This window comes from Pleurodeles waltl, chromosome 3_2 (genome assembly GCF_031143425.1).
Source record: "Pleurodeles waltl isolate 20211129_DDA chromosome 3_2, aPleWal1.hap1.20221129, whole genome shotgun sequence".
Lineage (NCBI taxonomy): Eukaryota > Metazoa > Chordata > Amphibia > Caudata > Salamandridae > Pleurodeles > Pleurodeles waltl.
Genome location: NC_090441.1, coordinates 39,587,170 through 39,613,241, shown reverse-complemented (window position 1 = coordinate 39,613,241; position 26,072 = coordinate 39,587,170). Strand labels below are relative to the sequence as shown.

Below are 26,072 nucleotides of genomic sequence, written 5' to 3'. Positions count from 1 at the left end.
GATTTTGCATGATCCATGAAACTTTAAAAATAACATTTCCAAATAAATGTTTAAAAATTATAATTTCTGTGAGTGGGATATTGAGGTAAATCTTCTAATCTTGACTCAAGGGGAGTGGCGAATATGGTTCGATGCAGGCCTGTCTCACACCATTCCTTTTCTTTTTTTCTTTTCAAATGTTACCCCTGGACGTAGTGTACTTTCTACCCAGTCTGCCTCCAGGGAATAGACAGACTGCTGGGGGGGGGGGAGGTAGGGAAGTGGGAGCAGGTCACCTCACCACTGTTTTTTTAAATTTATTCCCTGGTCTTGTGGTAGACCTAAAGGCACACCACATTGGTGGGGAAAGCAGAGAGATTGGCTGTAAACACCCCACCCCCAATCTGCCCCATGACAGGGACAGAAAAACTGAAGTTCATGATTTGCTTTATGATGTTTTTTTTGTAAAAAAAAGAAAATCCTTCTGGTTCTGGTGCCACACCAGACAGACACACCAGACAGATTTTCAATTGCTGTGTAAAGGAAGAGACGTTCACGTCCTTCGCATTGCTAATTTAGTGTTGTGAACTTGACTGTCTTGGCCACTGACTTAAGCAATTAAACAGATCTCTGCATATATTCCTGCTCAACCGGCTGTGCTTGCCTGATCCAAATGAATCAAAACGTATTCAGTGAACTGAAAAATGTTCCTGCAAGACACATTGTACTGCGTGCAACAGAAACACACACTGCAAGAGTATTGATTTTTTTCTTCAATTTGATATCTTTTGACTTTCAATAATCACGGATCATAGTTCTTCTGAAAGTGTATCTGTCCAGGGAGGTCCCAACCAGAAACCCCCTCAATCCTATTGTGATTAACCCTATTACCAATCACTGGTGAGAATTTGTACATCAACCCCAGTGCCCTTTGTAAATCATTTCACTTTGCAGCTTTTTTCCTTTTTTTTTTCCACTGAAAAGACTGCTGTTAGTGGTTTGCACCCTGTCCAAGTAGGGACTCTCACTCTAGTCAGGATAAGGGAGTCACACACCCAAATTAACCGCTGCTCACCCTCTTGGTAGCTTGGCACAAGCAGTCTGGCTTATCTCAGATGCAATGTGTAATGTATTGTATTTGTACATACAAACATAGTAATATAGTGACAACACCACAAAAGGATTCCACGCCAGTTTAGTAAAATAGCCAATATTTATCTAAAACAAACAAGACCAATACAACAGAAATCCAACATACACAAGAAGAGGTATCACTTTTTAAAGTTAAGAGTCTTAATCTATAAAATTCAAAGGTTATGTTATTTTAGCACAAAGTACTTGGTAAGCGTAAAAAATAAAGCCGCAGGGGAGGTGATGCATCAGAAAAGCAAGCAATACGTTGATTCCTTACTTGCAAGTGAGGCCGTGTGTCAATTCATTTCCTGCCAGGTTGGCGATGTGTTGATTCTTTCCCCGCAGAAGAAGGTTGTGTCGATTTCCAGACACGCAGTCTCAAGTCTGTGCAGTGATGTTGAAGATTTGATGCCCAGGGCAGGGATGATGCATGAAAAATCCAGACGCATGGCAGCGATAGATCCACCATGAATCAGGCAATGCGTTGATTTCACAGCTGTGAGGCAGGCGCTGCGTCAATTTGTCAGCCACGGTGCAGGCGATGCATCCATTTTTCTGCCGCAACGGCTCCAGTACTTGCATTTTCACTCTGGTTATCAGCTTCCATTTCCAAGGGCCCCAGGACTGGATTTGGCACAACTTGGCAAGTCAGGACTCTCAGCAGAAGATAGTCTGATGCAGAGGCAGATGAAGTCTTTGATGTCCCTGAGACTTGATGGACCTTGGACCTCCCAGCAGTTCCAGGCCAGCACAGCAAAGCAGCAGGCAGAGTGGCAGGTCCTCCTCAAACATCCAGCTCTTCTCCCTGGCAGTGTGTCCTCAATCCAGGAGTGTTCTAAAGTTGTGGGGTCAGCAGTCCAATAATTCAAAGGACAGTCTTTGTAGTGCGCAAGTCCCTGCCTCTCCCTGTCCTGGCCCCAGACATATTCTAGGGTGTTGGAGACGGGAAACACCCAGAACAACGCCTCTTAAATCACAAAGTCGTGGAAAACGAAAGCAAAACAACAGATTTGTTTTCCACGACTTCCTGGTTTTCGGGCCTTAACCATGCATGTGTGAACCACGTACATGCGTGGTTAAGGCACAGAAGAAGAGAGTTGACGCGGTCAAGGAGGAGTTAACTTGGACTTGGACTGTTTTATTGGCGGTGGGGTGGGGGGCTTGGAGTGATTAGGGTTTGGGGGGGGTCATGGTTTAGGTTTTAGGGGTGGGTTGGGGTGCTTTAGTTTTAGGGGCGAGGGTGGGAACGCTGGTATTTTTAGTTTTTGGGGGTGGGGTGGGGTGGGGGGCTTGGGGTGATTAGGGTTTAGGGGGGCAGGGGGCCAGGATTTAGGTTTTTTGGGTGTTGAGGTGCTTTAGGTTTTAGGGAAGGGGGATTGGGTTTGTGGTAATTTTGTTTGGTGGAGGGGTCGTGGTAATTTTTAGGGGTGGGGGGTTAGGAGGGAAGCATGCTGGAACCGTGCATGCTGATCACAAATGCCTTTACAACGAAAAATCATTGTAAAGTCATTCGTGGTAAAGGCATTAGTGATACCAATGAGTTTGTTGTTCCAAACTCTTTGTTGAGCCATGGGTGCTTGAAGCACTCATGGTTTGAACATATACCCGTTGGAGACTGCTTTGTGTAAGGACAGGCACAGCCCTAATCAGGTGCAGGTGTCAGCTTCTCCCTCCCCTCAAGCCCAGGAAGACTCATCTTTGTGCGACTGTCTAGAGTAAATTCACAAACAGCCCAACTGTCAGCCTGACCGACGTGTACTCCACAGCCAAGCAGAGGCACAGAATGGTTAAGCAAAAAAATGCCCACTTTCTAAAAGTGGCATTTTCAAACTTATAATTTAATAACAACTTCACCAAAAGATGTATTTTTTCATTGTGAGTTCTGTATCTCTATCTGTTCCCAATGGGAAACTTCACTTAAAAGACATACTAAGGCAACCCCATGTTATCCTACGGGAGAGATAGGCTGTAGGAAGTTGGCTCTGTATATATTGTCTCAAAGTGAGAGTTAGTGTGCACAGAGTCCAATGTTTCCCCTTAGAGGTTGATAGTGGCAAAATTAGATATTACTAATGCTCTATTTTGTGGTAGTGTAGTCGAGCAGTAGGCTTATCAGCGGGTAGTGTTAAGCACTTGTTGTACACACAGGAAATAAATGAGGAACACACACTCAAAGACTTAACTCCAGGCCAATAGGTTTTTATATAAAAAATATATTTTCTTAATTTATTTTTAGAACCACAAGATTCAAATTTGAGGTAAGTACATAAATTGCAAGGTACTTCACACAGGTAAGTATAGAACTTTGATTTAAAAAAGTAGTACACACAGTTTTGGTTAAAATGGCAAATAGCTATTTTAAAAGTGGACACTGCAAAAATCAACAGTTCCTGGGGGAGGTAAGTAATAGTTAGTTTTTCAGGTAAGTAAAGCACTTACACAGTCAGTCTCCTGGGCATAGGCAGCCCACCGTTGGGGGTTCATTGCAACCCCAAAGTCACAGCACCGGCAACACATGGCCGGTCAGGTGCAGAGGTCAAAGGAGGGTCCAAAACACATAGGCTCCTGTGGAGAGCAGGGGTGCTCTGGTTCCAGTCTGCTAGCAGGTAAGTACCTGTGTCTTCGGGTTGCAGACCAGGTTTTTTTTCTAGAGAACTGGTGTGGGGGGGGGGACACACACAAGCACACAAAACACACCCTCAGCGGCACAGAGGCGGCCAGGTGGAGTGTGCAAAGTAGGTGTTGGGTTTGTCGTTGAAAACAATGGAGGGTCCCGGGGTCACTCTGGCTATGCAGGCAGGGCACAGGGGGCTTCTGGCGGGAAGTGAGAGTCTCTTTAAAGTTGGTTTCTTGTTGCTGTTTTGAAGTTGTTTCTGGCCAGAGCCGCTGTCCTCTGGAGGTTCTTGGTCCTTTAGGTGCAGGGCAGTCCTCTGAGTCCTCTGAGGTCTCTGGTCCCGCTGGATGCGTTGTTGTGCAGGTTCTTTGAGTCTGGAGACAGGTGGGTAGGGCAGGGGCCAAGTCAGTTGCCGCCTCCGTCGTCTCTGCGGGGCTTCCGGGTCAGCAGTCCTTCTTCTTTCTTCAGGTTGCAGGAATCTGATTTCCTGGGTTCAGGGACACCCATAAATACTCAATTTAGGGGTGTGTTTAGGTCTGGAGGGCAGTAGCCAATGGCTACTGTTCTTGAGGGTGGCTACACCCTCTTTGCTGCCTCCTCCCTGTGGGGAATCCTATTGGGGGAAATCCTCCAAAGCAAGATGGAGGATTTTCTAAGGCAGGGGCCACCTCAGCCCAGGTCACCTTAGGGGCTGTCCTGGCTGGAGGGTGACTCCTCCTTGTTTTTCTCATTATCTCCTCCAGACTTGCCGCCAAAAGTGGGGGCTGTATCCAGGAGGTGGGCATCCACTAGCTGGAGTGCCCTGGGGCATTGTAACACAAAGCCTGAGACTTTGAGACTCACTGCTAGGTGTTACAGTTCCTGCAGGGGGAGGTGTGAAGCACCACCACCCAGTGCAGGCTTTGTTTCTGGCCTCAGAGAGCACAAAGGCTCTCACCCCAGGGGGTCAGAAACTCGTCTTAGTGGCAGGCTGGCACAGACCGGTCAGTCCTGCACTGAACGATTGGGTAAACTACTCTGTGTGCATTTGTTAATAAATCCAACACTGGCATCAGTGTGGGTTTATTATTCTGAGAAGTTTGATACCAAACTTCCCAGTATTCAGTGCAGCCATTATGGAGCTGTGGAGTTTGTTTTGACAAACTCCCAGACCATATACTTAATATGGCTATACTGTACTTACAATGTCTAAGAATGGACTTAGACACTGTTGGGGCATATTGCTCAGGCAGCTAGTCCCTCACCTGTGGTATAGTGCACCCTGCCTTAGGGCTTTATGTCCTGCTAGAGGGGTGACTTACCTATGCCACAGGCAGTATTTTGTGTGCATGGCATCCTGAGGGGGATGCCATGTCGACTTTGCTGTTTTCTCCCCACCAACACACACAATCTGCAATGGCAGTGTGCATGTGTTAGGTGAGGGGGTCCCTTAGGGTGGCACAACACATGCTGCAGCCCTTAGGGACTTTCCCTGGTCACAGGGCCCTTGGTACCACTGGTACCTTTTACAAGGGACTTATCTGTGTGCCAGGGGTGTGCCAATTGTGGAAACAATGGTAAATTTTTAGTGAAAGAACACTGGTGCTGGGGCCCGGTTAGCAGGGTCCCAGCACACTTCTTAGTGAAGTCAGCATCAATATCAGGCATATCACTTGACGGGGTCGCTTCCTTAAAAAGTCAGCTCTGTTAAGTGGGCAACAATGGTGCCATACCCCTTGACAAATTTCTTGTAGTGACCGGTAAGTCCTAAAAAGGCCCTCACCTCAGTCTGGGTCTTGGAGAATGCCTAGGCCAGAATGGTGTCCATTTTTGTCTCTTTGGCCCCCCTGGTTAAGGCAATCTGCCAGTACCCAGACATTAGGTCAAACGTGCTAAGGAACTTGGCAGTTCCTAACGGGTCCATGAGCCCTTCAGCTCGGGTGATAGGGTGTGCATCAGTTCTCATGACAGCATTGAGTTCCCAGTAGTCAACACAGAACCTCAGTTCCGTTGTGACACCATGTGGAGCAGCCTTGGGGACCAGAACCACAGGACTGGACCAAGGGCTGTTGGAGTGCTCAATCACCCCTATCTCCAGTATCTTGGAGACCTCCTCCTTGATGCTGTTCCTCACTCTGTCAGTCACCCTGTAAGATTTGAGCTTGCCAGGTAGACTGTCCCCAGTATCAATGTCATGGGTGCACCAATGGGTGACCACAGGAGTGAGTGAAAACAGAGAGGCAAACCGTCCCAGCAGCTCACCACAGTCCCTTTGCTTTTCGAGGGTCAGAGTAGGGGAGAGGTTCACACCCTCACTGACCCATCCTGCCCTTTGGCAGAGGTTCTTTCTCCTCTTCCACCCCATCAACCGCGACCAAGAGCTTGGTCAACTCGGACCTCTCAAACTGCGGTTTGAGGCTGTTCACGTGCAGAACCCTCCAAGGGTTCTTAAGAGTCTGCTTGTCCACCTGGTAGGTGACATCACTGTTAAGATCCTTCACTTCAAAGGGCCCAGAACAACGGTCTTGGAGAGCATGGGGCTCTGCTGGGGCCATCACCCACACCTTCTGGCCAGGTTGGAACTCAACCAGAGTGGTATTCTTGTCTAACAAACGCCTCATGTCCTCCTGGTTAGCTTCCAGATTCTCCTCAGTGAGTTTACGGAAGCGGGCTGTCTGATTTCTGAGAGCCAGCAGTTAACTGAATACATCCTGGGGGGCTTCTTGGGAGCTTGCTCCCAGCCCTCCTTCACCAGACTGAGAGGCCCTCTCACGGGGTGTCCATACAGAAGTTCAAAAGGGCTAGAGCCAACTCCCTTATGCAGTACCTCCCTGTAAGAAAAATTGGGTGGCACGGTTTACACGGATACTCCTGTGGGTGGCACAATCAGTGCTGCAGGCCCACTGGTAGTATTTGATTTACAGGCCCTGGGCACCTCTGATGCACTTTACTAGAGTCTTACCAGGAAATCAAATGTGCCACTCACGGAGGAACCAATTACCAATACAATTTACACAGGGAGCACTTGCACTTTAGCACTGGTCAGCAATGGTAAAATGCCCAGAAGCCTAAAGCCAGCAAAATCAAAATGCAGCGCAGGATCAAAAACAGGAGGTTAGAAGCAAAACGTACAGGGAAAACCACACTGACAGGTCTAATAACATTATAATAGGGATTTTGTTCTGTTCTTAATTGCCTGGGTCTAAATATGCAAAGTGAGCAACAGTGACAATAAAGGACACCCCTGCTCTGTTCCTTGAGAAAGTGGTGTAGGTTGGTGCTGTACCAGTTTTCTTCTACTTTGATAACTGTTTTTTGTAGCCTAGGCCCCATAGACAGTTGTAGACCACCTCCAGACGGTGGCGAACCTCTTGACATTGCTGGAATTCATGATCTACAATTCAAAGTCACACCTGACATCTTCACAGAGGCTTCCATTCATTCTGAAGTGTTGGCTGCCCAAGCACATTTGACACAGGCCCCTCTTTCTTATCCATCCAGAGCTGACGGTGTTGACAGATGTTACTGCTGGGCAGGAGGGTTCATCTAGGTAAGGTGGAGAGCAGGAGACTCTTTCTTCTGGCAGAAGACTGGCTCAATATCAGTCCATTGGAGCTATGGCCATTCACCCTTTGTTGAAGGTCTGCCTGCTTTCCTTCCCAATGAGGCAGGTTCTCATGAACAACACCACCTCCATGTAGTACTCCTGCAAGCAGGGAGGTGTGGGTCCTGGGTTCTGTTTCAGGAGGCTGTGCGCCTCTGGAGTTGGTTAGAGAGTCAGGGCATTTCGCTGGTTGCAAACCACCGGGCAGGATCCTTGATTGCCAGGGCGGAATAATTCAGACTACTCACAACAAGGCAGCACAGGACCTCTTCCAACAGTAGGGAGAATCCAGGCTAGATCTTTTTGCCACTGTCAAGATTGTGCAGTGCCAAAGTTTTTGAGTGCTGGGTTTCCACAAAGATAGTCACTAGGAGATGCATTCCAGCTGGAATTTAACACTGGACTCCTGTATACCTTCTTGCTTCTTCCTCTTCTGCCCTAAGTTCTGAAACTCTCAGGAACGACTGGGCCCAATTTATTATTATGGTTTATGTGAATTGAGCCAGAGTGTCATACCCGGAACCTCTAGGTATGAGCATCTGCCCTCTGATCACTCTCCCACTTTGATCGGATTTCCTATCACAGCATCAATCCTTTACCAGAACCCACACAATCTACAACTCCATGTGTGTAGTTTTAGCAGCTGCAATTAAATTACGTTTGATCTTCTTCTGCAATTGGTGAATGCAATCCTCACTGCCAGATGCCCTTCTGTGAAGTTCATTTATGCTGGGAAGCGGGCAAATTTGTGGCTGGTTTAGAATTCTCAAGGAAGACTCCTTATGCGCCAAACTATTGAATATTCTCCTGTTCGCTTTGTCTCTGGCACAAGGCCTTGCATTGGGCACTATTTCAATTTATCTGTATGGCCTTTCAGCTTTGCCAAACTAACCATCCTTGTTTAAATCTCCTGACCCCTGATGTCTAACTGGGAATACGGTGCTAAGTAGGCACAGGTACAGTCACTTTATCATCCCCAAGGTGTTTGTGCGTCGACATGTCCGTCTGCTTTTCCTTCAGCGCCTCACCAAGATCCACCAGTTGAAAATACATATGTTAATATGTTTCACCACTGCAAAAAGCAGGAAAGATGTTTTTAAAGTAAACGTTTACATGAGGCTTGAGCTATTGAGATGACTTCACTACAACATTAACAAAGAATGATCTGCAAGGCATGAGGGTTCATTCTTCAAAGTGGCAGGCTGTTACCTCTGTTCTGAGAGTTGTAGTCAGCTTCAGTATCTGCCAAGTGTCTGTCCACCACTTTACTTAATGTCAGTTTTTGTACATGGATGTTTGAAATGAGGATGAATTTAATCAAGCAGTGCTTCAGCTGGTTTCATTATAGGCTGATTTTCTGATTTTTGATGGGTGTTTCTTAGTATCTATTTTTCGGAATGTGATTGTATCACTGGTTCTTGATCTTTTGACTAATGTGGACCCCCATATAATCATTACTGGAGATAAGGACCCCCACCAAACCATTATTGGTACCTGGGGACCTGACTGAGTTATTACTAGAAGCCAGTGCTTAATTTGTAAATAAAAAGGTGCCGGTGCCCAAAGCCTACCTCTTAAACACACGGCTGCTGCAATTAAAAGTGCGAACAGGGAATACTGAGGTTGCTTAATCTTGAAGCCATCTCGGGCCTCTTCAATCCATATAAAGCCACTCCCTGCCCCTTCAGCTCACTCCTGCAGCGTTCTGCTTTCTCTCATTGTGACACTTTTTCGTGTTTTTTTTTGCTCCGTCTATCTCATATATGTCTTTTGCTCTCATCAAATGTTTGAGACAGAAGGCTAAGCGCCAGCCCTCAGAAATAAGTGCTGGTGCTCAGCATCGGAAACAACAAGCACAAATTAAGCACTGCTAGAAGCCGGGGACTACTGCCTCAGCTTTTTAAATTATTGAAAAGCAAAAATAAATATAAAAATACACAATAGTTCATCAAAGAAATGCATAAATGATGACATTTTATTTAATTCACAAACAAATATTAAAATATCATAGTTTTAATGGGGAGAATAGAGCGTTTCTAAATTATTGAGAACACTCATCATCCATACTATATTCTTTTTGATGCATTTACACTGCTCCCATAAATAAATCTAGCCTCCAATTTCAAAATTTACAGACATTTTACCATTTTTTATTTTTCTTCTTTGTTTATATACACTTTATTAATCTGTTAATATTTAATTTTCTAAGCAGTCGCAGACCACCAGGAGTCTACGGACCAAGAGTTAACAGCTGCTGCTCCATATAATACATTTATTTTTATATAACCGTTCATAGTATGCTTCTGTTCCGAATGCTGGACATAGCAACTTTTACTAAAACATATTTTACATGGGTTCAATTTAACTATCTTAGATGTATGGAAGGCTGAGTCCCCTTTGTCAGGATTTGAACTCTTGCAAGCCTGCAAATGACTGTGTATTTGGGTGGCAAATTTTCAGCTCACTGAGCCAGCCCTCTTTTTCCAATCTTCTGTGTAAATGTCATGAGCATCAGGTGGAGCCTTATAGTCCTGACCGGTGCCACCTTAAGAAAGTGACTTGTTCTACCAAGATCCAGTTTAAATCCAGTCTGACACGTTTGGATATTTCAATAGGTTGTGATTTTTCAGAAGGCAGAAAAGTAAGTAACTGCTTTTTAGGTCTCCTCACCTGAAGCAACACTCATTACACATGAGAGGGGATTTTCTTTTAATCCTAAAAGAAAGTAGCTGCTCCCAGGGCTTTTGGTCTAATCTTTAACTGATCTACCAAAAATATCTTCAGGTTGGCTGTCCAAGTTGGACATGTATGCACAGATTTTCTGATAGATACTTGACTGCAGATTCCTAACCTTTTTAAAATTATCCAGATGCCATACTTTTTCCAGAAACTTTACAAACAGTACCTTTGTGCGGTGGTAGGTGGAGTTGTGTGGCTCCATGTCATCATCTTTCCACTCTGGAAGTGATGTGTGCAAACGCATATAGGCACAGCTTGTGTGCGCTTAGGTCAGTTCCTTTCCTTCTGCACCACCAGGTGCAGATGCAGTACTAGCTCTAGTCTCTTTATGAGACCTTTACCTCAGAGTTGTGTTAAAAATCCACAGTGTGCAAGGGAAAATATCCCCTCCCAAGATAACAGGGTTTAGACCTCGTAGGGACTTAACAACCAAATATCTGTGACCAATCCACGTCAAGTTTGGCTTTGGTGCCTGGCGTCGGAACACCACACCTGATGAACCCCAAGGCTATCGATGACCATCAGGTGAAGCTCTGCATTGTCTGGCACCGCACAACATTATGCCGTGATCATTCGAAGGGAAGGTCCACTTCCTGCTCCCGAAGACATCCCGTGGGTGATGATTTTTGTGAGTAATGTCTTCAGTAAATCAAAGAAAAAGCATAAAAAGACTAAGCGGGATTCAGTCCCTTCTTACCACTCTCAGACTCCTGAGAAGATGCAAGGGTGTCAACATCTTTTGGTCTCACTTCCGAAGCATTCCCCTTCAGAGCTGATTCAAACTCTTGTCCTGACGCAACTGGATTTTCTGGGGCTGTTGGCAATGTTGCAGCAAATCAAAGAATTCCATGCAGCCATGCTGCAGCTCTGTTGCACATTACTGGCTCACTCTGGAGCTTTTCAGTGTCCCAAGAAACTTCAAGGGCTTCCACTTGGGATGCTGCTAACGGGTCTGCCCTCTACACCACCTTGGACCCTCTTTACCTGCTACAGGCTTCGCTGCAGATCCTGGCACCGCAACCCACACCAGACCAAGGAGCATCGATACTGGATGATGAAGCACACCAGTTGTGCTTTCCGACTCAGTCTGTGCCACTTTGACCAAGGCTGCACCCTGATCTCCTTGTGCTGCAGCCAATGGACAACTCATTAGACTTCAGTGGAGTTCCAAGGTATTTCTCTCTCTGGAATGCTTTCCTTCCAGAGTGGAGCTCAGGAAGTCACCCTAGTGGAATTGGATTGAGCAAGAAGAGTAGTATACAGAACTCCTGGGCATCAGCATCTGTTCTCCAAACAGACTGCCGCTCTGAGAGGGTCTTCTGTTGCAGCAGCAGGACATGGTCCTTCTCTTGGGCCTGTGCAATCTTCACTTCCAAGCCTAGAGATTGAGTGGCGACAGTTGGCTGCCTTCAGTATCTCTCCCGAGGGTTTCAATGTTATTTTGACAGATGATCATCGCTCAACAAATTCAGTAAATGCCTAGCACTGGGACAAGTTTATGGCTTTGTGTGGTACTCAGCAGATTGACCTACTTCAAGTCAGGTTATCCAAAATATTGCTTTTTGTGTTGTCCCTTTCCCATCAAGGATTTGTCTTAGGCACAGTTACATGGTACCTTTCAGGTCTTTCAGTTTTTTTGTGGTTACTGGGTCAGCTCTTTGTTTAAATAACCCACTGTGATGTCTTTTTAGAAGGGTTTGCTACATTTGTATACGACTGCTCCCTTTACCGTGGCTTAATAGGACCTTAACTTGTTCCAAGCCTCCCTAATGTTTATTTCGTTTGAACCACTGCACAGCTGCCCACTACGTTCTCACCCTTAAAACAGTGTTCCTTCATTGCCATAGCATCGGTGCAACGGGTGAGTGAACCGTAAGCCCTCTCCATAAATCCACTGTACATTACTTACAACTTTCTTCCCAGGCAATCTGGTCCTGAGCACCTGAGCTTCCTTTATTCCAAAAGTGGTGACTCTTTACTTGTGTTCTTCACTACACCTCACCCCTCTAAGAAGGAGGAGACACTCAGAATAAGGAAAGAATCAGAAGCACAAGTTACTTACCTTTGGTAATGCTCTTTCTGCTGCATACTGTATCTATCTGAAAATCCCTCCCATCCTGGGCACCTAACCTGCCTCTTGCCTGTGGCCTCCAGTTGCTGTTTCTTCCAGCCTGATCCAGTTACTTTAATTTGACGAAGCAACACCACTGCTACCTTGGTTTTCCGGACCGCATTTTCCATTCTCCCTGCCAACAGAAGCCCCACCCACCCCAGGACCTACATACTGAAGGCTGCAGGTGCACTGCTGGCATGTCAAAGACAAGCTCGTCTGCACCAGTCTGCATCTGGACCACATCCAGGCCAGGAAGCCTGGCCCCACGACTATCCAATGCAATACAACAGCCTCAGCTGCCACCGGAACAAATGCCACCCCTACTCAACAACACAGTCCGGCAAACACACTGCTGCCATGCGTCTCCCAGCACCCCACGGTAAGACCTTTCACCTGCACCTATTGTGATTTCACCTGCGACACCTCAGACGTGAACACCACTACCTCCACAAAACTGACACATGCCGCCACCACCACCCCAGACCAACTGTCTGCCATGCTCCTCAATGTCCGATTCCTCGGGAAACACCTCACCAAAATCTAGGACCTCCTCAACAGCAACACACCTGACCTTCTCTTCCTGGCCAAAACATGGCTCAACCCAGCCTCCAACCCGGACATCCCCGCAGCCATCCCGCCTGCCTTCAAAATCATACAGAAATTGAATCCACAAACCAGATAGAGCATTCACAATCATCTACAAAAATGTGATTGCAACACCACCTCAGCTGCCGACCTCGTGGAACACCACTTCAAAATACTAATACACTACAACACTACTCTGGAGAGAACCCTTGCCTACTGGGCCCCAAAGCAGAACTCTACAACCTCATTGCTCCCCTCTCCATCAGATCAACCTACTACATACCCCTCGGGACCTCAATTTTCACCTGGAAGACACCACAGACCCCATCTCCAGTGCCCTCTTCGACAGCCTCCGCAACCTCTGACTCACCCAGCTTGTTCAAGGACCAAACCACACAGCAACTCACACCCTATTTTCTCCTCCTACAATAGGATCACCACCACTCACACATCCACACTCATTTGGTCCCACCACTAGGTCATACCTTTCAAGATACCCACCGACCAAGTCACCCCACCAGAAAAACCCAAAGCACCATCAAGACACTAGGGCAAAATATCCAAAGATAATGGACCAAGACTGTACAGGAACGTCGACCCAACCACACCAGGAACCTCGATGTAGACACCAAGCTCTTCAATAGATACCTCACGACTGCGCCAGTTGCACCTCTCACACTAGAAGTACGACCTCCAAAAACAACAAACGACCCAGCTGGTACACGTACTACCTCAGGGTGTCCAAGTGCCTATGTAACCAACTTGAGAGAAAGTGCAGTGTGGTTTATGCGCCTTCTACCTACTTAGCTATCTAGTTCCCACAAACTGGGGAGAGAGGCACAGAGGCTTGAGAGGTCAATGTGGTAAGGTTGTATTTTATGTTGTATGTTTTAGAGCGATAAAATGACAATAAAAGCAGAGCTGATTTTGCTCTTCATCTCTGTCTTTCCCAAGGCTGGCTTGCAATTTCTTCTTCTTGCTTGGTTTGTTCGGCAGTCCTGTCCCCTCCTTAGAGTCCTGGCTTAGGAGTAAGATGGCCCTTGGAAAAACAAGGCAGAGATCAGATTCACGCACTTTAGGGGTGTCTCTGATCTGTTACAGTGCCCATTACCTTTGTGCTCACTAGTGCCGTGATTCTATGTAATTGTGCTGGGTGGTTTTACACGTGCTCAGCATTTGTCCAAAACCCCTCCCATCACCTCCGTAATGCCCCTTTTTTTCCCGTTACATGCCTTCCGCTATGACCCTTGTGAGCCGTGGCATAGGGGTCCACAGCATTGTCCTTTACACCATGACCACTGAGGGTAGTAGCGATAATGTGGTCCACTTTCCCTGTGACCCTTTTCCTCTCCGAGGACTGGTCCGAATTTCCTCCCGTATGGTCATTTCCACTCCTGTCTCTGCATGCTGCTCCACGTATTGCCTCCCGTCATCCCACTCCGAATTAGTCTCCTGAAAACGATGACTCTGTTCTTCCCAGTTCGCATTTTGACAGCAGCAGTGTCCCGTGTGTGACATCGCTGTAGCTGACTGGTGCACTGAGTCTGTCACCATCACAGAGTAGCGCAGTGGCCATCTTGGAGTTCCCGGGTTCTATAACGTCTTGACCATATGGCGACTCAACAAAACACCACCACAATATTCACATACAAAGCCACCCTCATCCTTTACCACGAACAATGACCAGACGCAAATAAAAAGACCCTAACTCTGACTCAAAGCCGGCCCCAAGAACTCTTCATCATCATTGAGGAGTTCTCCAACCCCACTGCTGCCAACAATGATGACTTCCCATCCTAAGCACTCTGCAACAACCTCTCAAACTTAAACAGAAGATTGCCAATATCTACAACACATTCAACTCACAGCAAAGTGACTGGAAGCCCCACTCGAATTAAGGCACAACTCCCCTCATGAATACTGTCCACTCAGGAGCCCCATGAGGCCCATGCCTCCACTTTATATACAACCTTGCAAGAACATCGCTCACCACTATTATCAATACTTCCATAACTACTGCCACCTTCCCATCTTGTTGGAAAAATGCAGATGTCAGTGCCCTATCAGCTGAACTCAGTTCAGTGTGCCCTCCACATAAAACTATTGAAACCACTGTTTCCTGTCAACAGCTATGGACTAGGCTGCTCCAGCTAGTAACTAAGAGCTACTATCGATGTCGGTTATGGACCCCCATGATATATGTCTCTGGTGCCTAGACAGGGATCACTACTCGAAGTCGTGCTCCAACTGCCCGGCCATGGCCCTGAAAGCTTTGAGGGAGCGGTACCTAAAGCTCATGGCGGCCCGGCAGTCTACTTTGTTCCCGCTCAAGGGGGAGGTCGGGGAACCGCTCCAGGAGCCCCAAGTCCTCTTCGTCCCATTCGAGGCCCTCAGGGCACTCGGGGAAGAGGCACAAAAAGAAGTAAGGAGTCCAAACGGACTTCAACTTTGCTATGCCCATAGGCCGACGAGGCGTCTCGGTTCCACGGAGCCGTTGCTAGGGCCGACTTCGCGTCTCCGCCCCTTTCCGGGAGCCAGAGCAACCTCCCCTCAAATAAATGATTTTTACGAGGGCATGCACCTTGTTTTTGAGTGGGCTGCCCCCGCAGGTGGGTCTTCGGAACCTGTGGGGTCAACAGGGGCCACAGATTAGACACTGGTGGCTTTGGCCTTGGTGCCGTTGGGGACCCTTGGATCCGATAGCTGATCCGGACCGGTGCCGGGTTCTCACAGTCGGCCTCCTCCGGTACCAGGCCCGACGTCGACACTTCCTCCACCACCGGTGCCCACTGGTGGTGGTAGCCCTATCCTCATTCCTGATGATCCGGAGCCGGAACAACATTGTACGACATCGATTTGTACTTCGACTGCGCCGATTTGGACTTCGACGGCGCAAAGTGGGCCCAGATCAGTGCCTGAGGCTTATTTTGAAAATCCAAGCACTGGTGAGGAGTGGGAGGGGTCTTAGGACCCTTTAGAATATGGATTGGAGCAGGAGCAGGACTGGTATGAGGATCTAGGGGAAGCCAATGGACTGGATACTTCTCCAGATGCTGACATGCTCTCATCTCCTTCTGTGGCTAAGGATGAGGGGGTATCATATGCCACGGTCCATGGTGGTGTGGAGGGCAGCTGAGGTCTTGGACCTAGACTTGCCTACGGTGCCAGTCAGGACTAATCTCCTGACAGAGGTGCTTCAGCAGGGGTTGCTACATCAGAGCCCATGTTACTCTTCAATGAAGCCCTTACAGATGTCCTACTGGGGACGTGGTCCAAACCCAGCACAGGGGCTCCTGTTACTAGGACAATCGGCTGCCGCCATGGCCCAGCTCCAAATGACCCTAGTTTCCTCACCCAACACCCCACCCCAGAGAGCTTGGTAGTCCGAGCCTCCATTTCCCCTGGTGCCTTCCCTCCAGCTCCCCCGGATAGGGAATCCAAGCGGCTGGACCAACTTGGAAAAAATATGTTTTCTTCCTCCAGCCTGGCATTGAGGTCGGTAAACACTGCTTGCCTATCGGGACGTTTTTCCCATACTTTATGGGATACGGTGGCACAAGTGCTGCTCCAGGTCCCGCAGGGTGTACGGGAAACTCTCACCCAAGCTGTCAAGAATGGGAGAGATGCAGCCAAGTTTACCATCAGTTGTGGTTTGGACCTGACCAACTCGCTGGGCAGGGCGATTTCATCGACAGTGGTCCTCCAAAGCCATGCCTGGCTGTGTAACACTGGCTTTTCGAGGGATGTCCAGTCGAACTTGATGGACATGCCTTTCGATGGCTTATGCCTTTTTGGTGAGAAAGCAGACTCTACGCTTGAGAGATTCAGGGATTCTCAAGCTATGGTGAGATCCTTGGGCCTCTCAGCACCTGCTCACCAGCAGTCTACCTATCGCCCTTTTCAAGGCTTCGGGAGGGGCGCGGTACCACGCCAATCACAAGTTAGCCACCATCCTTTGGCTTCATAGCATCCTGTGCGAGTTTGTGGTACCTTCAGACCCAGAGGGTCTAGCCAGAGGTCAGCCACCACCCAGCCCGCCTCTTCCGCAATGGCCAAACCCTCTTAGTATGGTTCTGCAGGACCATGTCCGTCCAGTTGGAGGGAGGATTCGATTTCATCTTCCTCACCAGCGGTCCATAACATCGGACAAATGTGTCTTGCAGATCATACAGAAGGGCTATTCCCTCCCCTTCCAGTCTTTCCCTTCCTCTATCCCTCTGGTATAAGAACGGCTGATGGAGGATCATTTGATCCTACTCCGTGAGTAAGTTACGGCTTTTTTGGTCAAGGAAGCCATAGAAAGGGTCGAGATGTCAGAAGTAGGCAGTGCTTGTTATTCCTGCTACATTTTGATCCCGAAAAAGAACAAGGGTCTTCGCCCTTTCTTGGATTTAAGAGACATCAATCTCTTCCTCAATAAGGAGAAATTCAAGATGCTCACTCTTGCTCAAGTCCTGTCTGCCCTAGACCAAGGAGACTGGATGGTAGCCTTGGACTTGCAGGATGTGTTTTTTCACATCCCCATCCTGCCCGCCCACAGGCTGTACTTGCTGTCAAGGTGGGCCACGAGCACTATCAGTTTATTATGCTCCGCTTCGGTCTTACCAGTGCCTCGCAGGTGTTCACCAAGGTGATGGCAGTGGTGCCAGCTCATCTGCGCAGTTTAGGGATTTCAGTCTTTCCCTCCCTCGACGACTGGCTGTTGAAGGCTCCTCAGGCTCTCATCACCCACCTTCAGACTACTGCGGACCTCCTGCATTCGCTGGCGTTCACTATAAACGTGCCAAAGTCAATCAATCAATCAATCAAGAAATTTGTATAGCGCGCTACTCACCCGGAGGGTCTCAAGGCGCTGGGGGAGAGGGTACCGCTACTGCTCGAACAGCCAGGTCTTGAGTTGCTTCCTGAAGGAGAGATGGTCTTGGGTCAGACGGAGGTGGATGGGGAGGGAGTTCCAAGTCTTGGCTGCCAGGTAGGAGAAGGATCTTCCTCCCATGGTGGCTTTTCTAATGCGTGGCACGGCGGCAAGGGCGTGGCTGGTCGATCGTAGCTGTCGGGTGGGAGTGTAGAAGGTCAGGCGGTTGTTGAGGTACCTGGGGCCCAGGTCGTGGAGGGCCTTGTGTGCGTGGTTGAGGAGGCGGAACGTGATTCTCTTGCTGACGGGGAGCCAGTGCAAGTGTCTCAGGTGTCTGGAGATGTGGCTGTGTCGGGGGATGTCAAGGATGAGGCGTGCGGAGGCGTTCTGGATGCGTTGGAGTCTTTTCTGTAGTTTGGCCGTGGTTCCGGTGTAGAGGGTGTTACCGTAGTCCAGTCGGCTGGTGACGAGTGCCTGGGTGACCGTCTTCCTGGTTTCGGTGGGGATCCATCGGAAGATCTTTCGGAGCATGCGTAGGATGTTGAAGCATGATGATGAGACGGCGTTGACTTGTCTGGTCATCGAGAGGGAGGAGTCCAGGATGAAGCCCAGGTTGCGTGCGTGGTCCGTTGGTTTGGGTGCGCTGCCCAGGGCAGGGGGCCACCAGGAGTCGTCCCAGGCAGAGGGTGATGATCCAAGGATGAGGACTTCCGTCTTGTCTGAGTTCAGTTTCAGGCGGCTGTTCATCATCCACTCGGCTACGTCTTTCATCCCTTCGTGCAGGTTGGTTCTGGCGGTGGCTGGGTCGTTGGTGAGGGAGAGGATCAGCTGGGTGTCGTCGGCGTAGGAGATGATGTTGAGGTTGTGATGGCGTGCGATGGCTGCGAGGGGGCTCATGTAGACGTTGAAGAGGGTGGGGCTGAGTGATGATCCTTGTGGTACGCCGCAGATGACTTCGGTGGCCTCGGATCTGAACGGGGGGAGGCGGACTCTCTGGGTTCTTCCGGCGAGGAACGAGATGATCCACTCTAGTACCTTCTCTTGAATTCCGATGTTGCTGAGGCGCTGCACTAGGGTGCGGTGGCAGACGGTGTCGAACGCTGCGGAGAGGTCCAGGAGGATGAGGGCCGCTGTTTCCCCGTTGTCGAGCAGGGCTCGGATGTCGTCAGTGGCTGCGATGAGGGCGGTCTCGGTGCTGTGGTTGGCTCGGAAGCCGGACTGTGAGTGGTCGAGGGATCCATTAGTCTCGAGGAAGGCGGCAAGCTGTCTGTTGACGGTCTTCTCGATGACTTTGGCAGGAAACGGGAGGAGCGAGATGTGGCGGTAGTTCTTGAGGTCGGTGGGGTCTGCTGATGGTTTCTTCAGGAGGGCGCTGAGTTCGGCATGCTTCCAGCTCCCCAGGTAGTTGGCGTTGTTGAAGGAGCAATTGATGATGTCCCGGAGATGGGGTGCGATGACGGAGTCGGCCTTGTTGAAGACGTCGTGGGGGCATGGGTCGGTTGGTGATCCGGAATGGATGGTGTTCATCGTATGGATGGTGTCTTCGGTGCTGACCGGGGTCCAGGCGCGGAGGGTCGTGTTGGGGGGCGTCGGTTTGGTGGTTGGGTGCGTGGTCTGTGCGCCGAAGCTGTTGTGTATGACGGCGATCTTGCGGTGAAAGAACGAGGCGAGTGAGTCGCAGAGGTCTTGTGAGGAGGTGATGTCGTTGTTTCCGGCGCTGGGGTTGGAGAGCTCTTTGACGATGCTGAAGAGTTCCTTGCTGTTGTGTGCGTTGTTGTCTAGTCGTTCTTTGAATGCTGTCTTCTTGGTGGTGTGGATCAGCTGGTGGTGTTTACGGGAGGCGTACTTGAGGGCGGTCATGTTGTCTGTAGTCGGGTTTTTTTCACCAGGCTTTTTCGAGGGTGCGGCAGTTCTTCTTGGAGTTCTTGAGGTCGTTGTTGAACCAGGAGGCTTTCTTGCTGTTGGGCCTGATGGGATGGGTTTTCAGAGGTGCGAGGTTGTCAGCGCAGTTGGTGATCCACTGTGTGAGGTTGTTGGCTGCTTGGTTGGGGTCCGCTGAGATGGCGGGAGGGTTCTGGCTCAGTGATGTGGAGAGCTGGTCGGTGGTGATCTTGTTCCAGCTCCTGCGGGGAGCCTGTTGTGGGTGGTGGTGAGTCGTGGTTTTTCTGAAGCTGAAGTGGACGCAGCTGTGGTCTGTCCAGTGGAGTCCGGTGGAGTGGCTGAAGGAGATGTACTTGCTGGAGGAGAAGACTGGGTCAAGCGTGTGTCCGGCGTAGTGGGTGGGGGTGTTCACCAGTTGCTTGAGTCCGAGGTTGGCGAGGTTGTCCAGCAGGGTGGTGGTGTTGTTGTTCTCCAGGTGGAAGTTGAGGTCCCCTAGGAGGATGTAGTCAGTGGAGGGGAGGGCGTGTGGGCTGATGAAGTCTGCGATGTCTTCGCTGAATTGTGTGCGGGGTCCTGGGGTCTGTAGATGAGGGTGCCTCTGAGTGTGGTCTTGGGGTCGGTGTGAATCTGGAAGTGGAGATGTTCGGCAGCTGTGAGGGTGTCGTCGGAGTTGGTCGTGATGCGGATGGTGTTCTTGTGGACAATGGCGATGCCTCCTCCTGTCTGGTTGACGCGGTCCCTCCGGGTGATCTTGTATCCGTCCGGGATGGCGATAGCGATGTCGGGCGCTGAGGAGGCGATCATCCAGGTTTCTGTGAGGAAGGCGACGTCTGGAGATGTGGTGTCGAGCAGGTTCCAGAGTTCCACGGCGTGTCTGTGGATGGAGCGGGTGTTGAGCAGGATGCACTTCAGGTGGTTGCTGCTGGTGCTTGGTTTGGCGGGCGCGGTGCGGGTCTGGATGCAGGAGAACTTGCAGGATTGGCAGGTGAAGGCTCCGTGGGTGCGTCTTGGGGCGGCACGGCAGCACCCGGGGATCCGGCCGGTGTTGAGTGCGAGGAGGGTGGCGGCGCTGTAGGTCTTGCGGGTGGGCTGGCCTCTGCGGGGGCCAGGGGGTCTGGTGCTGGGTGCGGGCCAGGCGCAGACGGGCTTGCCTTAGGCGCGCCTTTGGCGCGCCAGCGGCGCACCCGCTGCGCGGCCTCCATAAGAGTGGGAGAGGGAGGGAGGAGCAGCTGGGAGGTGGGAGCGGGGCGGCCAATGGGGAGCAAGGGGGGCGGAGCTACAGGACGCGGCGGCGGGACACTGCAGCGGGAAACAGGGGGAGACGCTGGGCGCAGGGACCCAGAAACAGGACCAGACTGGGCAAAAGATGAGGATAGCGAAAAAGGCGGCAACAGGACACAGGTAAGGAGCAGCGGTCATCGCTCACACAGGGGCTGCGTGGCGGTGAGGGGAGCGACCTGCCACCTGACTCCCTCTCAGAAGCTCCCTGTAGGAAGTTGGCTCTGTATGTACTATTTCAAAGTAAGAAATAGCATGCACAGAGTCCAAGGGTTCCCCTTAGAGGTAAGATAGTGGCAAAAAGAGATCATTCTAATGCTCTATTTTGTGGTAGTGTGGTCAAGCAGTAGGCTTATCAGAGGGTAGTGTTAAGCATTTGTTGTATACACACAGGCAATAAATGAGGAACACACACTCGAAGACAATTCCAGGCCAATAGGTTTTTGTATAGAAAAATATATTTTCTTAGTTTATTTTAAGAACCCCAGGGTCAAGATTTGCAAACAATACTTTAAATGAAAGGTATTTCACTTAGGAACTTTAGGAACTTTGAATTAGCAAAATAGCATATACAGTTTTCACACAAATGGCAATAAGCAATTTTAAAGCTGGACACTGCAATTTTCAACAGTTCCTGGGGGAGGTAAGTGTTTGTTAGTCTTGCAGGTAAGTAAACCACCTACAGGGTTCAAAGTTGGGTCCGAGGTAGCCCACCGTTGGGGGTTCAGGGCAACCCCAAAGTTACCACACCAGCAGCTCAGGGCCAGTCAGGTGCAGAGGTCAAAGTGGTGCCCAAAACACATAGGCTTCAATGGAGAAGGGGGTGCCCCGGTTCCAGTCTGCCAGCAGGTAAGTACTCGGGTCTTCGGAGGGCAGGTCAGGGGGGTTTTGTAGGGCACCGGGGGCGACACAAGTCAGCACAAAAAGTACACCCTCAGCGGCACGGGGGCGGCCGGGTGCAGAGTGCAAACAGGCGTCGGGTTTGCAATGGAGTTCAATGGGAAACCCAGGGGTCTCTTCAGCGAAGCAGGCAGGCAAGGGGGGGGGGGGGCTCATCGGGGTAGCCACCACCTGGGCAAGGGAGAGGGCCACCTGGGGGTCGCTTCTGCACTAGAGGTCGGATCCTTCAGGTCCTGGGGGCTGCGGGTGCAGTGTCTTTACCAGGCGTCGGGTTCTTAGAAGCAGGCAGTCACTGGGGGGGGCTCAGGGGGTCAACTCTGGCTACTCACAGGGTCGCAGTCGCCGGGGAGTCCTCCCTGTAGTGTTGTTTCTCCGCAGATGGAGCCGGGGGCGTCGGGTGCAGAGTGCAAAGTCCTTTTAAAGTTGCTTCTTTGTTGCAAAGTTGTTTCTTCTTTGGAGCAGAGCCGCTGTCCTCTGGAGTTCTTGGTCCTTTTAGATGCAGGGTAGTCCTCTGAGGCTTCAGAGGTCGCTGGACCCTGTGGAGCGCGTCGCTGTTGCAGTTTTTCTTGAAGTGGGGAGACAGGCCGGTAGGGCTGGGCCCAAAGCAGTTGGTGTCTCCATCTTCTCTGCAGGGCTTTCAGGTCAGCAGTCCTTCTTCGTCTTCAGGTTGCAGGAATCCATCTTGCTAGGTTCTGGGAGCCCCTAAATATTCAATTTAGGGGTGTGTTTAGGTCTGGGGGGTTAGTAGCCAATGGCTACTAGCCCTGAGGGTGGCTACACCCTCTTTGTGCCTCCTCCCTGAGGGGAGGGTGGCCACATCCCTAATCCTATTGGGGGAATCCTCCATCTGAACGATGGAGGATTTCTAAAAGTCAGTCTCACCTCTGCTCAGGACACCTTAGGGGTTGTCCTGACTGTCCAGTGACTCCTCCTTGTTTTTCTCATTATCTCCTCCGGCCTTGCCGCCAAACGTGGGGCCATGGCCGGAGGGGGCGGGCATCTCCACTAGCTGGAATGCCCTGTGGCGCTGTAACAAAGGGGGTGAGCCTTTGAGGTTCACCGCCAGGTGTTACAGCTCCTGAAGGGGGAGGTGAGAAGCACCTCCGCCCAGTACAGGCTTTGTTACTAGCCACAGAGTGACAAAGGCACTCTCCCCATGTGGCCAGCAACATGTCTGGTGTGTGGCAGGCTGGTAAAACTAGTCATCCCACACTGGAAGTCGGGTATGTTTTCAGGGGGCATCTCTAAGATGCCCTCTGGGGTGTATTTCACAATAAAATGTACACTGGCATCAGTGTGCATTTATTGTGCTGAGAAGTTTGATACCAAACTTCCCAGTTTTCAGTGTAGCCATTATGGTGCTGTGGAGTTCGTGTATGACAGACTCCCAGACCATATACTCTTATGGCTACCCTGCACTTACAATCTTTAAGGTTTTGTTTAGACACTGTAGGGGCATAGTGCCCATGCACCTATGGCATAGTGCACCCTGCCTTAGGGCTGTAAGGCCTGCTAGAGGGGTGACTTATCTATGCCATAGGCAGTGTGAGGTTGGCATGGCACCCTGAGGGGAGTGCCATGTCGACTTAGTCATTTTCTCCCCACCAGCACACACAAGCTGGCAAGCAGTGTGTCTGTGCTGAGTGAGGGGTCCCCAGGCTGGCATAAGACATGCTGCAGCCCTTAGAGACCTTCCCTGGCATCAGGGCCCTTGGTACCAGGGTACCAGTTACAAGGGACTTACCTGGATGCCAGGGTGTGCCAATTGTGGAAACAAAGGTACAGTTTTAGGGAAAGAACACTGGTGCTGTGGCCTGGTTAGCAGGCCTCAGCACACTTTCAAATCATAACTTGGCATCAGCAAAGGCAAAAATTCAGGGGGTAACCATGCCAAGGAGGCATTTCCTTACACTCCCATTTATCAGAGCTGTTCTGGACACAGTGCAGTTTTGGGCTTATCCTCCCAGCAGCGAGTCCAGGATATTCAGGTTATGATACCGTTGTTTCGGCGCCTGTCCTGGATTTCGGTGAGACAGACTCTGAGGCTGTTGGGACTCATGGCTTCCTGCATCTTGTTAGTCAAACATGCCAGGTGGCATATGAGGGCTCTGCCAGACCTATGTCCAATACATGCATAAAATGGCGTTCCCGCACTCACGAAGTCCAGGAAAATGGAACTGGAGTTTGTGGGGGCACCTCTGCTAGTGCAGGGGTGCCCTCACACACAGGTACTTTCACCCTACCCTCTCAGCTAGGAGGGCCTGCCATAGGTGTGACTTATAGTAACTTGTTGCAGTGACCTGTAGTAAAAAGGATGCATTTACTCTTTGCATGGGCTCCCCATGGGTGACATAATACATGCTGTAGCCCATGCCGATCCCCTGGTACCCCAATGCCATGGGTACCTAGGTACCAAATGCTATGGACGTACATGGGGGCACCAGTATGCCAAATGTGGGGTGTAAGTGGTTCAAGTAACCAAGTTTAAAGGGAGAGAGCATAATCACTGGGGTCCTAGTTAGCAGGATCCAAGTGAACACAGTCAATCACACTGACAACAGGCAGAAAATGGGGGTAATCATGCCAAGAAAGAGGGTACTTTCCTACAAAGGGCAATAGAGTAAAACACATGATTGTGATGCAGTATATACAAAGATGTGCCCCAGATATACTCCTACTTCAAACTCATCTGAGAGGACAGGGCTACAAGGCATTAGATCGAATAGGATATGCCCTCCAAGCAAGCGCGGGTTTTACCACAAAGTCCAGGTGTGTCGGAATCTTTGTTCAGTCCTCGGTACCGTATACACCCGGTAAGACATGGCATGACCCACTGGGTCTCTTCGTGGTGCTATGCTCGGTGGCTATATACTGCCAAGGCTATGCATGAACACTTTGCAAGACCTAAGTACCCTGCTGCTCAAAATATCACTTGCCACTCTGATTCTTGGGGGGCATGAACACCACCGTGGACCAGAGAATAGATAAGGTGGCGGGAGCGGAGAACACCCCACTTCGCACGTTTACAGAAGCTATGGGTCTTACAGATCTCTGGCGGGGACGCAACCCAATGGTTCGGAAACACACATATTTATCAGCACCACACGGCAGCCTTTCTAGGCTGGATTATTTGTTCACTCAATGCACACACGTGGGCCACTTTCATGGTGCTTCCCACCTGGCATCGGGTGTCTCAGATCACTCTCCCATGGAGGAGGTGTTGTCTAGCCCTACTAGGTCCTGGACACTGCCCCCCAGGATAAACCCATAGCTATTGAAGGACAGGAAAATACAAGACAAGCTCTGAGAGTGCACAGAACACTAGTTTCAAGAAAACAAAGGTATAGTGGAATCGGCCACCCCCTTGTGGGAGGCCTTCACACAGTGCTGAGAGGTCACACCTAAACACTGATAGGCGGTACACATAAAGAAAGACACGTTCAATGCAAGGCTCTAGAGAAGGACAGTGAAAAGGTAGAGGTGACCTATCTGGTGTGAGACCCCCCCCCCCCCCCCAATCCCACCCTAAATCACAAGCTACGACTCTGGCAGCAGGAGGTCAGTGACCTTACGGAGGATGCGGCCTGGGCTCACGCTGTATCGGTTGAAAGGTGCCTCTATGACACTGGCGACAAAGCCAGCAAACTTCTGGCCTGGCTTGAGAAACGAGATAGAGGCAGGATCTGGGTAGTGGAGATAAGAGACGCGACAGGGGAGATGTAGGTAGGGGAGGCCAGAGCTGAGATGTTTGCAAGATATTACAAAGACATCTACAACCACATATCAGACAGACTAATACGCTGAGCTTCTTGGAGACCTCACTTTCCCGGCTTTGTCCGGAGAGGATAGGGCGGCTCTAGGTCCAGACTTGACAGTGGAGGAGGTCAGGAGAGCAATCAGAGAGCTCTGGCCCGGGAAGGCAGCGGGCCAAATGGCCTCCTCTTGGAGTTGTACAAATGTGTATCCACCTAAGCCGCTAAGCACGTTAGCAATGTTTGAAACGGCTAAATGGGATGGCCGCCTTCCGGAGGACCAAAGAATGGCTACCGTCGTTGTAATTCCTAAGCGGGACAAGTCCCCGGCTGAGTGTAGCTCGTACAGACCGATCTCACTCCTCAATGCAGAAGTCAACGTATTAGCAAATGTTCTGGCCAATAGACTACAGAAAGTGATCACTACTGTGATTCACCTAGGCCAATCAGGGTTTATGGCACACAGAGGCACAAGATTGAATCTCGTCATCTTTTTGGAGTTCTGCGCGTGACCGGACCGCCCTATGACTCTGATGCAGTGCTGCTCTCTTTGGATGCGAGAACATGTAGTGCAGAAACATTCCTGGTGAAAAACAAGACTCCACAGTTGGAGCAGTTACCTGGGGATGTTGACCATTGGCAAACCCTCCCGCTGTCCT

The 26,072-nt window shown here is 50.1% G+C and overlaps 1 protein-coding gene across 2 annotated transcripts in view; it reads left to right on the top strand.

The window, feature by feature from the left end:
- The window catches only part of ZZEF1 (zinc finger ZZ-type and EF-hand domain containing 1), a 1,404,152-nt gene that overhangs the window by 877,825 nt on the left and 500,255 nt on the right, over window positions 1-26,072 (top strand). The gene's annotated exons all lie outside the window — the stretch shown is intronic.